General features: G+C 38.9%; 1 long non-coding RNA gene across 1 annotated transcript in view; it reads left to right on the top strand.

Annotated features, from left to right (window-relative positions):
- LOC129688583 (uncharacterized) overlaps nt 1-15,103 on the top strand; it is a 242,547-nt gene that overhangs the window by 199,045 nt on the left and 28,399 nt on the right. Inside the window, exon 11 of the long non-coding RNA XR_008721970.1 lies at nt 12,339-12,470. This is a non-coding gene — a long non-coding RNA (uncharacterized LOC129688583). The remainder of the gene's footprint in view (nt 1-12,338; nt 12,471-15,103) is intronic.

Here is a 15,103-nt window from a genome sequence, read left to right as displayed (position 1 = left end):
CTGGGAGCCTTGTCTGGCTATACTACCTGGCCAGCTCAGACTCTGGATCCCCGATTACCAGGATAACCCTCTTGGATCCCAGGAAATTGCCATTGAATTATGTTTCCACAAAATTACCCAAATGCCTCTTCCAATTGTTTCTGCCCATGTTCTCTCCCTCCATCCCATCCCACCCACTACTTGCTACCTCCCACTCCTGTTTTACCAGGCCTAGTGAAACCACAGAATCCATTTACCCTTTGTAGAGAGGTCAATGCATTTCTCTAGAGTCCTATTTACCCATTCTCTCCAGATTTATGGATTGTAAACCTGGTTATCATTTACTTAACAGCTAATATCCACTTATAAGTGAGTACTTACCATATTGGTTTGTCTGGGTCTGGGTTGGCTCAGTTAAGGTAGTGTTTCCTAGTTGCACATATTTTACTGAAAATTTCCTGGTGTCATTTTTTAAACAGCTGAGAAATGCTCATTTTTGTAACTGTACCACATCTTTGATTATGTTTTTGGTAGGAACTATCTATGGTAAGTTTCTACTATTTTGAGAATGGCCACGGGAAATATAGTTAGTTGATCAAGTGTCCTTGTTGTAGGATGGAGTGTCTTTTGGGTATACTCCCAAGATTGGTATAGCTGGGTCTTTATTAGATCAATTCTCATTTTTTTTGAGAAACTACATGTGGTTTCATGTCTCCCCAATAGCCAGGTAGCCCAGATGCCACCCAGGTAAAATATGTGCTTCTCCTGAGGGAAGATCTGGCTTCCAGGCAGAAAAGGGGGAAGCAATGGGCCAAAGGTTCCCCTCTCCCAGGAATGCTGGTCTCCAGGCCAAGAAGGGTGGAACAGGGAACCAATGGAGATCAGGGACAGATCTCCATCTCAGCCTGAGATGTTGGAGAAAAGATTTGTCCACAGTAAGTGTTACTGCTTTTTTAGCTAGGCTGCAAGCACCAGACCAGATGGCAGCAGAGTGCTCAAGGCTTCATTTTATATATATATATATATATATATATATATATATATATATATATATATATATATATATATATATATATATATATATATATAATCCAGCCAGCCAGCCAACATTCCAGTGAGGCTAAAAGCAAGATTTATTAATCTTAACCTTTGTCAGAGTGGCTATTGTCATTCCATGAACTAATAAAGGAGGAGAGTCAGATTTTATTCAGGGATGCCTGCCCATGTAGGCTACCCATGTTCAGTAAATGGTCCTATATCATGTACACACAGGTGTCTTAAATAAACTCACTTGCAATTAAAGTTGGAGAAATTATTTGAAGTTTAGATAGAATCATGATGGTGATGATTGGGGAGCAATTCTAGTGTAGGGAATTAAATAGAATTTTCCAAACAAACAATATTTACATATTAATATTGTATAAAATATTTTATTCCTATAAGTTGTACCTGAGAAAAAAGTACACATGCATACATGTGTACAAACACATGTAGAAACTGGTAAACAGGCACAGAATTCTTGAGACTATACTTATATTTTGTAGTTTTCTTTTAAAATATATACTTCTTAGTTATTTTTTATAATATGTCACTGTGAGATACTCTATGTTAATTGCTTATATTTGGAGCAGGTCTCGAAAGCAGCACTTCTCTTTTAAATCCAACTAGCTTTCAGTAGGGAACTCTAAAAGACTCTAATAGACATAAATATATACTTTCATAATTCAAGAATAACATCATAGCACTTATGTAACTGGAAGAAGACTGAAACAAGAAGATCGCAATGAATCAGTACTAACCTACAGTTGGCAGCCCAGCTCCACAGTCAGAAAGGTACTAGGATATTCTTGTGGACAGACCCAAGCAGACAGCGACATGATCAACCCCAAGACATAGCTAGCATGTTTTGTCAAATGTTCATTTGAACCTGAGCTCAGGATATGTATTTTTTCCTCCTTCCCACTTTTAATTTTCTTGCTTTTCTGCAACACTCAGTAAGGAGGGAGAGTTATGCTATGTTCTTATTCATAGGTATAGCAGAATATCATTAATAGTGTCTGGGGTAGGCTCCCTCTCATGGCATGTGTGTCAAGCTGGGACAGTCATTGGTCTGAACTTTCCTCAAATTTTGTTCCACCTTTTACCCCTGCTCATCCTGAAGTCAGGACAAATTGTGAGTCTAAGGTTTTATGGCTGTATTTGTCCCAATTCCTCCACTGGAAATCATGCCTGGTTACAAGAGATGGCTTGATCAGGCTCCATATCCTCCATTGCTAGAAGTCTTAGCTAGGGTCCCTGTTATGTAGTTTTGCAGGCAATTCAACTAGCCAGCTCTCAGAGACCTTTAGGGTCCTGACAATGTTCTGTGTCACCATCTGTATCCTATGTCATCACCTGGGCTAGGTGCTCCAGATATAACCCATATGCCACTCTTACCCACTCTCTCTGCTTTGGTTTCTCTTCCCTTCCCTCTTCTCTGACTTTCTCTCTTGGGAGTGTCCCACCATGCTCCTCTTTTTCTTCTATACTCTCTCACTGTCTCTTTGTGTCTTTTTCTCCTCACTTCCAACCCTTGTACATTAAACCTCTTCATTCTACATCTGTGGAGTGTGGCACTCAACAGATATGATAAGAAGAGATTTATTTGGGGGAAGGAAAACGGAGAGGACTTAGGGCCTGAGTGTGCCATCAGTGTGGTAAACTATAGTGACAAAGACAGTGTGAGAGCATAGAAGAAAAAGAGGAGCTTGGGGAGGGGTGACCCAAAAGAGAAAGTCAGAAGGAATGAAAAGGAGAGAAACAGAAGCAGAGAGGAATGGGTGGGAGTGGCAAATGAGTATCTGACCCAGGTGATGACATAGGACACAGGTGATGATGTAGGATGTTGTCAGGACCCTTAAAGGGCCCTGAGGTTATACCAGTTGATTTGCCTGCACAGCTACATAACCTTCTTACCTTTTGTTTAATTGTTTTTTTTAAATCTTTTATTTATTTTTTATTAATTACACTTTATTCATTTTGTATCCCCCCATAAGACCCTCCCTCCTCCCCTGCCGATCCCACCCTCCCTCCCCTTTCTGCATGCATGCCACTCCCCAAGTCCACTGATAGGGGAGGTCCTCCTCTCCTTCTTTCTGATCTTAGTCTATCAGTTCTCATCAAAAGTGGATGCATTGTCCTCTACTGTGGCCTGGTAAGGCTGCTCCCCCCTCAGGGGGAAGTGATCAACGAGCAGGCCAATCAGATTATGTCAGAGGCAGTCCCTCTTCCCATTACTATGTAACCCACTTGGACACTGAACTGCCATGGGCTACACCTGTGCAGGGGTTCCAGGTCATCTCCACAAATAGTCCTTGGTTGGAGTATGAGTCTCTGGGAAGTTCCCTGTGTTCAAATTATCTTGTTCTGTTGCTCTGCTTGTGGAGTTCCCGTTCCCTCCAGCTCTTACTATTTCCCACTTCTTACATAAAATTCAATTCACTCTGCCCATCAGTTGGCCATCAGGCTCAACATCTGCTTTGACAGTCTATACTGCAGAAGCTTTCAGAGGCCCTCTGTGGCAGGTTTCAAGGTTGTTTCCTGTTTTCTTCTGGCTTTCAGAGGCCCTCTGTAGTGGGTTCCGAGGTTGTTTCCTATTTTCGTTTTCTTCTGATGTCCATCCTCTTTGCCTTTCAGGATGGGGATTGAACATTTTAGTTAGGGTCCTCTCTTTTGCTTAGTTTGTTTAGATGTACAGCTTTTAGTGGGTTTATTCTATATTGTATGTTTATATGAGTGAGTATATACTGTGAGTGTCTTTTTGCTTCTGGGTCAACTCACTCAGGATGATCCTTTCCAGGTCCCACCATTTACCTGCAAATTTCATGATTTCCTTATTTTTCATTGCTGAGTAATACTCCATTGTATAGATGTACCACAGTTTCTGCATCCATTCTTCAGTTGAGGGGCATCTGGGTTGTTTCCAGCTTCTGGCTATTACAAATAAAGCTGCTACAAACATGGTTGAACAAATGTCCTTGTTGTGTACTTGTGCCTCTTTTGGGTATATGCCTAGGAGTGGTATGGCTGGATCTTGAGGAAGCGCTATTCCTAGTTGTCTGAGAAAGCACCAGATAGATTTCCAGAGTGGTTGTACCAGTTTACATTCCTACCAGCAGTGGAGGAGGGTTCCCCTTTCTCCACAACCTCTCCAGCCTGTGTTGTCACTTGAGTTTTTCATCTGGGCCATTCTGATAGGTGTAAGGTGAAATCTCAGGGTCATTTTGATTTGCATTTCCCTGATGGCTATTGAGGTTGAGCATTTCTTTAAGTGCTTCTCTGCCATTCGATATTCCTCTACAGAGAATTCTCTCTTTAGCTCTGTTCCTCATTTTTTAAGTGGATTACTTGGTTTGTTGCTTTTCAGCTTGTTTAGTTCTTTATATATATTGGATATGAGTCCTCTGTCAGATAGAGGGTTGGTGATGATTCTTTCCCAATCTTTAGGCAGTCGCTTTGTTTTGATGACGGTGTCCTTTGCTTTACAGAAGCTTTTCAATTTCATGAGGTCCCATTTATTGATTGTTGCTCTTAGAGCCTGTGCTGTTGGTGTTCTGTTCAGGAAGTTTTCTCCTGTACCAATGAGTTCTAGGGTATTCCCCACTTTTTTTTCTAGCCGATTTAATGTGTCTGGTTTTATGTTGAGGTCTTTGATCCACTTGGACTTCAGTTTTGTGCAGGGTGATAAGTATGGATCTATTTTCATTTTTCTACATGTAGACATCCAGTTGGACCAAGACCATTTGTTGAAGATGCTATCTTTTTTCCATTGTATGGTTTTGGCATCTTTGTCAAAAATCAGGTGTCCGTAAGTGTGTGGGTTTATTTCTGGGTCTTCTGTTCGATTCCATTGATCCACCATTCTGTTTCTATGCCAGTACCATGCAGCTATAGAGCAACAGTTAATTGTTTTTTTAATGAGAAACTAAGGAGAAGTGATGAACCAAGAATGAAGTTTGGAATTAATGCAAGGCACATTAAAGTATATAAATGTAGGTTCATTGGAAGAAGCTCTTGGCTGCCATATAAGGGGATAAGAGAGTGAAGAAAAAAAGTAAGAGCACCCAAATATTTAAATTATATGGTGAATAATTTAAAGTAATCAAAGTAGTCAATCATCTTTGGCTATTTCCTGCTGACACTGTGGCAGCAATAGAGAGACCAAAAGGCTGAAATTTTGGCCAACTCTGGGGAAAAAAAGGCTGTTTTGTTGCTATCCAGGATCTGTAAGAACATCTGTGGTGAGTGGCTGACTGGATGGATGGATGGATGGATGGATGGATGGATGGATGAATGGGGGATAGTGGATGGGTAGATGGATGTGGGGATGAATAGATAGATGGTTGGGTGGCAGGGTGGGTAGATGACTGGATGGGTGGATGAATCAATGGATTGATGGGTTGATGGGTGGTTGGATGGATGATGGACAGCTGGTATGCTTTGTAGAGTTACTTAAGAAAATTACAGTGGGCTGGAGAGATGGTTAAGAGCACTGGCTGCTCTTCCAGAGTTCCTGAATTCAATTCCCAGCAACCACATAGTGGCTCACAGCTATCCTTTACGTTGCATATAATAACATAGTTATGATACCTTGATTTCTTCTTCCCATAAACATTTATCCTCACATGATTCATTTATATATTTTCTAATTTATCTGAGGTCTAAGGCTTTTGATTGCATTTGCCTTTGGAATTTATAATATATAATTTAATTTTAAAAAGAGGATTGCTCTGCATTGAGCAAAAACAAAAAAACTTAGCTTTGGAATGCTTTCTTTATTTGCTAAGACATTAGTCCACAATGTAATTTGTGAGTGGCTAGACAAAGCTCTGGAGACAATTAAATACCTACTCTATCTCTTGGCCCTCCCACGAATGTATATATACTTAAATATACACAGAACAATATGAAAGGCAATATTCTAAAAGAATGCACTATAATATTCAAGATGATATCTGAAATATTATCATACTAATTACAAGTTCCTCATAATTATTTTGATCCATGATTTTGATAACGATTTTTCAATATAGACATAATCTGATGCATGCTATGGGCCTTCAAGATCTGATTACATCTATCTTTGTTTTGTAAACCTGTCTAATACCTACTTGATTGGTTGATTAAACAGCTTATACCTGGTTAGAGCTGAATGGGGTAGGTGTTGTTAAGGTGCCTAGGCTTCCAGAACAGGAGAATTACAGGGGATAGAGATGGTCAGACAGAGAGGAAAAAGGAAGACACCATGATGGCTTAGCATGGAGAAGAAACCATGTGGGCTGGGAGAAAAGACTCCAATAATGTGAAAAGGCTCAGATGAAGAATACAAGTAAGTATCTTGGGATTATGGATGAAAGATAGACCAGATGAGGAGGATTAAGGCGGATGGAATTGTATGGGGCTGGGAGATGGATGGTGAGGTTTTGAGACAGTGGAAGTGAAATATCTGCATAGCCCAAGGTAAATAAGGCAATTATTAATCTAAAGAAACCCCAGAACATCTGTGGCTGGGAGGAAAAGTGAAGGTCCAGGTTGATGCAGTCTGTGAATTCAGACTAGAACAGCTGTGGGAAGCAGCTTTGGCAGTGTCTTGGGTGAAATTTATCCAGGTGTAGATTTGAAACTTTCAGGAGAGTGATCACAGACAGAAGGTTTCAAGCTAAGAAGAGAAAAACCTTGAACATAGGTAACCTCCATTTATGGAATTGCTGGCAGTAATAATTAAAAAGGTCCCATTTTGGATCTGAGATATAAGGGATACTGAGGCAAAGTTTGGTTGTAAAGGCATGTAAGCTTGGAATCTCTTAAGGAGTGTGCTCTAAAATTATCCAGAAGACAACCCAGTTGGGAGCCTGGAAGAACAGATGAATGGATTGTTATCATTGGGCTGGTAGGAATCAGTGACCTCTTCAAGCCATCTCAAAGTCAAGATTTGACTTAGAAAATTGGTACAGCCTGTTCCAACAGTTAGTCAGCATTGGTCAGAGACCAAGGGTACAGTTGTAGCATACATGGTTTAGGATTTTGTAAACATAAAGAGGGAGAGAGATTAACAGTACTGGTAGAGGAAAAAATTCACCCAAGGGAGAAAGTAGTAGATAAAGGGTTGGAATATAGGTTGGTGAGGGTAGTAGGAAACATTGATGCCAAGCGGAAGTGAAGGCTGGCCAGTTATCTGGTGTTGGGTGCAAGCATGTAGTAATTGTGTAGCCAGAAAAGGGGAGTCCCAAAACCAAGGAAAGAGTAAGGAATTCCACCTCTGAGATAGGCAATAGGTGGTAAACTGAAGCTGTTAATTGGCAATAATTATCTGGATTCCGTTTGACCTGAGATATGGATTTGGGTTGATTTTCTATAGCTTACAAGAATCCTTCTTAAGTTTATAAAAACATAAGCTTTAGACATGTTAACATCACCATTGTAATCTGTAGTGAAGTACACATTGTAGAAAATGGCAGTAGAAATAAACCTTAGCAGAGGCTAGGGGAAAATTTTGGTTAAAAGCATGACATTCTTTGAGGTGAGGTTAAGAAAGCAGAAGTCTCATGGATCTTTCTAACATCTGTGAAATAGTAACATGTGTATCCCCAGGCAGGACAAAAACCTCCTGTGGAGCAGAAAAGCAAAAGCTCACTTGATCTTGATTTTTTAGAATGAGTACAAATCATGAAAGAGGTACTTCTTCCCTCTATCCAGAAGACTGGAAGTATCAATTTAGCACAATGAGAAACAACTTATAAGTCTATATTTAAAAGACAAAGAAAAGGAAATTTAAAATCTTGAGCTTAGAACCATGATAGTGGATCATATAGTGAAATTTTTTTATCAGAGTTAGATTAATAAATCAGAGCTCAGTCATAAATGTCAAAACTTGAGATTGTACAACAGTAGCATAGCAACAGGAAGAAATATGAAGCATTTTTATCTATTTAGGGTTATTTAAAGAACCTTAGACTTTCCAATCTTCATAACATGCTTTTACCAACTTTAAAAGAAATCCTTCTTAAACCCTAAAACACTTTCTTAGAAGCTTTTCTTTATAGCCTTTATTTATTAACCTTGAAACATCTTCTTAAGCTCACAAACATTTATAACTTGAATTTACCAACTTTAAAGCACTTTATTAGACCCTCAAACTTTTTCTTAGATCATCATAACTTAAACTTCTATATCCCTAGGCCTTGTAAAATTTACCATGAGATGTAGGTAAGACTGCTATGAGCATTCATTGTCCTTTAGCCAATTAGTGGTAAAAGGTTACATCTGAGACCTGATTTTTGAGTCTGCTAGCAAAGTAGACTCTGTCTAGACCTGACAGCATCATCTCTAGCAGTGAGGCATAAGGCCTGGTCTTAGCAATTAACATATTCAGAGACCTGAGAAACATAAATTTTTACCTAAATGAATCTACATATTTATCAAAATGACAGATATGACTTGTCAATCTATAGTCTACTACCTAGACAGTTGTCTAAGTCTCCATGGCAATGTAGGGAAATAGTCTGGTCATCAGGTGCAGAAGATAAGTCTTTTTGTATGTGTGGAAGAAGAACATGTAAGAGATTGACTTCACCTTGATTTCTGCAATGTGAGACAATAAGTCTGCAGGTATCCAGTTGGCACACAGTTTAGGCTGGGTCTTAGTAGCAAGTCAGGTGGGGAAGTCTTTTCCAGTGGTTAGCCTGCCACAATCCTAAGTTAAAGTCATCTGTTTTTGTGTCCATATCCTTTCAGAGACCTTGGAGAACTACTGCCAGCATTTGGAACTCTCTGTATGACACAATAAGCTTAAACATGATAAATTCCATATTCAGCAGATATCTGACAGGTTTGAAGGCTAGCATATTTGAGTTAAGCAATCTCTATCTGTATTTAATTATCTTCGCTAAACTACACCTTGTATACATAAAATAGAATGCTATGATCTACATTTATGCCATGTTTTGCAGATAAGTGTTTGAGGACACATCTATCTCAAGTAGATCTGCATTAAAACTTGGATTTTATGTTTCATTTGTTATTTTGGAGACTTAAAATCATAAGCACATCCTATAAAGAGAGTATAACAGTTTCCTGTATGACTCTGTTTATAAAAAGTCTACAGCTTATAAAAATTTAGAGATATATTATAGGTTAGGAACATTGATTACCATATTGTGAAAACAAAGCTGAACATTTTTTTTTCATTTTTATAAAGTAATTAAATTTACATCTCAGCCATAGACCCCTCCATCATTTTCTCCGAGATTCTCCCGCATCCTCCTTCCCCTATTTCTCAGAATAGTGAAGCTCCTATACCATAACACCCTAGCTCATCTATTCACATGAAGACTTGAGTTTGTTTTCCTTCCATGTGGCCTGGTAGGACAGTCTTATCAGAGAGAAATGATCAAAAGGCAAGACCATGTCAGAGATATTCCCCTTTCCCCTAACTGGTGAGCCCATATGAAGCCTAAGATGCCCATTAGCTACTAGTAACTAGAGGACCTAAGTTCAGAGCATACAGTGTCAGACACCACTGACCCCACTGGGCACTGGTTGGTTTGCTCTGATGGTTTTCTTGTGGAGCTTTTGTCACCTCTAGGTCCACTTATCTTTCCTGCTCCTTTCCAGTAGACTCCCTATGATTCTCCTAAGGTTTGGCTGTGACTCTCAGTTTCTGTTTTGAACTGTTGCTGGGTAGAGCCTCTAAGAAGACAACCCTGAACAGGGCCTATCTCTGACATGAACTCATTTGCCTGCTCTTTGATCACCTCCTTCTCAGGGGTATCAGCCTTATCAGGCCACAGAGGAAGACAATGCAACCACTCCTGATGAGACATGATAGACTAGAACCAGATGGAAGGGGAAGAGGACATTCCCTATCAGTGGACTAGGGGAGGGACATGGGTGGATAAGAGGGAGGGAAAGTGAGACTGGGAGGGGAAGAGAGTGGGAGCTACAGGTGGGATACAAAGTGAATAAACTATAATTAATAAAAATAAAAATATAACTAAAAAAAAAAACAAAAGAAAACAACTCTGGTAGGATCCTGTTTGCAAGCATATCAGAGTATCCTTAATAATGATAGGGGCTGGCTTTCTTCCATGGGGTGGTTCTTAGGGTTTGGCCCTGCATTGGTTGGACATTCCCTCAATCTTTGCTCTAGCTGTACTACTTTTTGCTGCCACAGGTCTTGTAGGTAGGTAAGTTTTGCATTGAGGTTTTTATGGCTGGGTTGGTGACCTCTTTCATCTACTTGGAGACTTGCCTAGATAAAGGGTGTCCTCTTCAGTCTCCATGGCCCCTGCTACTAGAAGTATTAGTTAGAACCTTCCTTATGTCTTCACAGGGGCCTATTATGATTTAGATCTGCAGTTTGTCATAGAGGTATTCCCATTTCTTTTTTCTCTGCAGGCCTTCTGTCCTCCAGCTCCTACTCTATCCAGGAGTGATATCCAATCTTATTCCTCTCTACTCTCCTTCTTATATCTTGTTCCAACACTTCAATCATGAAGGCAGTGATTTTTTAAGCAATTTAGAGAATGAAGATTTAGGATAATGACCAGGTTTTAGCATGGTAAACAAATGAGTGTCTTTAAAATTAATATATCCCAATTTAGAGTATCTTCGGAATCAGACCACATTGTTTCAAGGTCTAGGCAAAAACTTTTATGTAGCACCGAATTACGAGTTTTAAAATCAGCAATATAGTAGAACAGCATGAAATAATTTTAAAATCACATTTAAATCTATTATACCAAATCTATTAGGCAAGATAGACATCAGAAGTAGGAGAAGAAAAGGAACAGGACAGGAGCCCCCCGCCCCAGTGTATTGAAGGAGATATTGAAACTCATAGCCTAATTTTGGGCAAAGTGCTGGAATCCTTATGGAAGAAGAGGGAGATACAAAGACCTGGAGGGGACAGGAACTCCACAAGAACAACAGAGCCAAAATACCTGGGACCAGGAGGGTGGGGCTGCAGAGATTGATATTCCAACTAAGGACCATGCTTGGAAGGATCTAGACCACCTGTTCAACGGAAGCACATAAGCTACTCAGTTTCCAAGTGGGTTTCCTAGTAAGGTGTACAGGGGCTCTCTCTGACATGAACTTAGTGGCCAGCACTTTGATCATATCCTCCTAGGAGATGCAGCCTTGCCAGACAAGCCACAGAAGACGATGATGCAGCCAGCCTTGATAAGACCTGAAAAGCTATGGTCAGATAGAAGGGGAGGAGGTCCTCCTCTGTTAGGGGACTAGGGAAAGAGCATAGGGGGAGATGAGTGAGGGTGGGTGGAACTGGGAGGAGACAAGGGAGGGGCTGTAGCTAGAATACAAAGTTACCGGGAGAATGTCTTTTTTTGTTTCTTTGTTTACTGTTGTTTTATTTTTTTAATTTTTTAAAATTTAATTTATATACTTATTTATAGGTATAGGGTAAACTGTGCTTGCTCTCATAAAGAAGACAAACAATGGAAGTAACCTTAGTGTGCTTAGTTTATAGACCTGCATCACAGAGGTAGTTGTACACAGCTAAACATAGAGGCAGTTTATGGTATAAAGATCAACAAGGAGCCAGTTTTAATTAACCTGAAAGGTAGGTCTCTATAGGGAAACAATCTCAGGCTGCAATTACCTTGGGAGGAGGAAGCTGTGTGTGAGCATTTGTACATAAACTGTCAACTTGCAAACTTCTACCAGTATAAATCTTTGCCATCTTTTAGAGCCTCAATTTTGGAAGGATTTTTAAATCTCATGAGTCTGAGGTTTTGGGTGCCTTGACATGTTCCTGCCCATGAGAAACAAAACAAATTCAATCAGGACTTCACCATTTCTCCAAAATTTTTTAAATTTACTTTTTGTTGGATTTGCTGTGTGTGAGCAATAGATTTGTATGTTCCTATGCATGCATAGTGTTGTATATTGTGCAGGTTTGTGCACAAGTGTGAACATGTTTTCTGAGATTATAATCTCTATCAGCTGTCTTCCTATATTGTTGTTAATATTAATTTTGTTAGATTCAATTTCTGACTGAAATTAAGTTAATTATTTTGGGTATACCAGCAGTTCATTAAACTCCAAAGAAATTCTGGAATTACTACAAATGCTAGAATGCATAGATCTATCCTTAACGTTATTCTCCTCATAGCCACTTTTTGTTTTTCTTCCATTTCATTCATATGCCAATTGAGCCATGCATTTATGTCCTTGTCAGCTGACAAGGACAAGTTTTGTGATCAAAATCATCTTAGATAAATATTTGTGAAATATTATTTTATGTGTATATTTACCCAATTATTTGTATTAGTTTTAAAAATATGTTATTCATTAATCAGTGAATTCATCTTGAATGACCTGGAAGAGTAACTGAAGAACATGTGCCTGGAAGGTGATCATATCCTGCTGATGCTTAAGGTCAGATCTCATCCTCTGAATGATCCACATCTGCCTTACTGGAAAGAAAGACTGTGAGTAATTGCCATGTGAATTTGAAAGCAAAGCAACATGGTAAATATCCATGTGTAATCATGATGTAATTCAGAAGATAGTATGTCTTAGTGGATATCATGTATAAAAAAATCTATAAAATTGATGACACTAGTGGAAAATTGTTGAAATTAGCAAACATTGTGATTTCTCTAGTAGTTTTGGTAGATTGTCCAGCACAATTTGCACAAATTTTCAGTGGATATTAATCAAAATTATCTAGAGTAACAGAATTTGTAAATGTGTGTCATAATGATATACACCTCTACTATCTTTTCCAAATTATCATTTTTTCACATTTAGATGGATAGAAATTTTGTTCTACTTTTGTTAAGAGCATCAGACTTTCATAAATCTTTATCAGTAGCTCACTCCAATGAATCTTGAAGACATAATCCAAATTATTCCCTTAAACATCAGTTCAACCTTTCTTTCTTTTCTTTTTTTTCTTTCTTTCTTTCTTTCTTTCTTTCTTTCTTTCTTTCTTTCTTTCTTTCTTTCTTTCTTTCTTTCTTTTTTTCTTTCTTTCTTTCCCACTCCAATTATTGCTTATTGCTCCTAATATGCACGTGAGTCTTAGGTCATTCACTGGGACATTGATATTATACAAAAGTTGTCCCTCTAAAATGTGAAGCTCTTTCGTCTACATGTATCAACTATAAATACTCCTCACTATGTAAGAGGAACTCCACATACCCTCCCCTTCCTTGGTAGAATTTGCCACTCAATTGTTAGTGAAGGTCTTATGAACTATTTTTGGTGAGTGTACTGTATGTTAGTCAAGCCTAATACTTACCTCTTCTCCCCATTTTTTGTGCTCTTACATCCTCCCAGTATTTCTGTTCTCATTTTCATTCACAATATTATACTAATTGTTATAGATATTCCAGCAATAGCAGAGTAAAGGAGACTTTAAGAGACATAGATATACTGGTAAAGCAGAAGTAAGCTTACTGACATAGAGGATTCTTCATCCTAAGAGACATTCCTGGGAGAAATGAAGACCAGGGGCTTATGTTTAAACAGAGCAATAATGTAAATGGGAGGACCAAGGGGCCTTTAGAAACATCCAATCCAAAGATCACTTTGCAGAATCTTAGATTTGGGCCATCCACCTCTAACTAATATTATAAAAGCCTCTTTATTTGTCTTTCTGCAAGGGTCAGTCTTTTGTTATTTCCAGAAGATAATCCCTGGTTTTATCCAGATGAACAAACGCCATCATTATCTTTCTTTAGGATTCTAATCCAGCATGTTAGAAGACCTCTACTCAAGCTAATATACCTGAATGGCAAATGTGGGAAAATACTTGGGTGGGACAACGACTGACCAGCATTCTTGAGGTTGCTTCTGAGTGAGGGGACCACGACCACTGTGACTAGTACAGTTGGAACTCTCATTCAGTTTTAAGTTCCTGCAGAAGTAAATAGAATAAAAGGATTGCACTTCCACGGAGTTGTAAGCTTTGATTTTGTATGTTTATTTGGAGATGTCTTCCCCAGATAAATCCAGGGAGAAGCCACGTACCTTGAAATGGAGAGCACAGAAACAGTACTCTTCCTGGGTTGAGTAACAAAAGGCACATTTCACCTTTGAAACAACTGGTAATTGTCCATGTGGACAGTTACCCTTCTGCTTAATTGCTTTTTATCCTGCACTCAGTTCCTGGCACATGTGCTGTGAATATATCACGGCTAGGCTATGTGCTGACAAAGGAAAGACAATCATTTGTTTCTTCAGCCTGAATAGTCTTGAAGTTTTTGATGTACTAAAAATATATCAGAACAAGTTTGCTTTGATTTCAAGGTAGACAGGTTGTGAAATTCAAGAGGACATGAAAATTGTTGGGCACTTTCATCCCTGAGGGGTTTTAAGTATTTATTGAGGAAACACAGAGATACTAGAAACTAGTTGTTTGATTCCTTACAGATCTGAGGAAAAAAGACATCATGCTACCCTAAAGCCTCATGATCACTGTCTGGATAGCCTAGTTGGGGACCTGTGTCTTTCCCATGGGTTTAGTATAAGAAGTGAACTATGACCTGTGAGGGAGGAAAACTGGTGCATCAAAAGCAGAGTATGTTTGGCTGGACTGTCTGAAAGATTACATTTGAGCCCTTTCTGATGCCCACCCTATACATGGGCCCTTCTTCACACCATTTTAAAAAAATCTATACATTAGAGAATATTTTTTTTCTTTTTTGCCCATGCTGCTTGCACAGTTTTCTGGCCCATCAGGCACTGAGCATTTACACTTTTGTTTTCATTTTTCAGTTGCTATGATATAAGTTGAGAATTCCAGTATTAGTAGAATTCAGGTAAATGAGGTAAATTATTGAACCATTGTTTATTTGTTTACAGATTATTAATGTGAGAATAAAGGGCCAAGATGACACATATTCCCTAGCTCCTGGTTCTCTCTCTCTCTTTCTTTCTTTCTCTCATACACACATACACACAAACACACACACAGTGTATCTTACATAGGCAAGTAAAGTTTAGGAACTCTTATATGTCATTGTACTTGGATAAAGGAAGCATTTCAGAAGATGTCCTATAAGCAACAGGTAGGTTCATCAGTTGTAGATACAACCACTCAGTCCTGCAGTGACAG

The sequence above is a fragment of the Psammomys obesus genome, unplaced genomic scaffold, assembly GCF_907164565.1.
Source record: "Psammomys obesus unplaced genomic scaffold, mPsaObe1.curated_primary_1811, whole genome shotgun sequence".
Taxonomy (NCBI): Eukaryota; Metazoa; Chordata; class Mammalia; order Rodentia; family Muridae; genus Psammomys; species Psammomys obesus.
The sequence above is the reverse complement of the archived record's forward strand: the minus strand, read 5'-3'. Positions and strand labels throughout refer to the sequence as shown.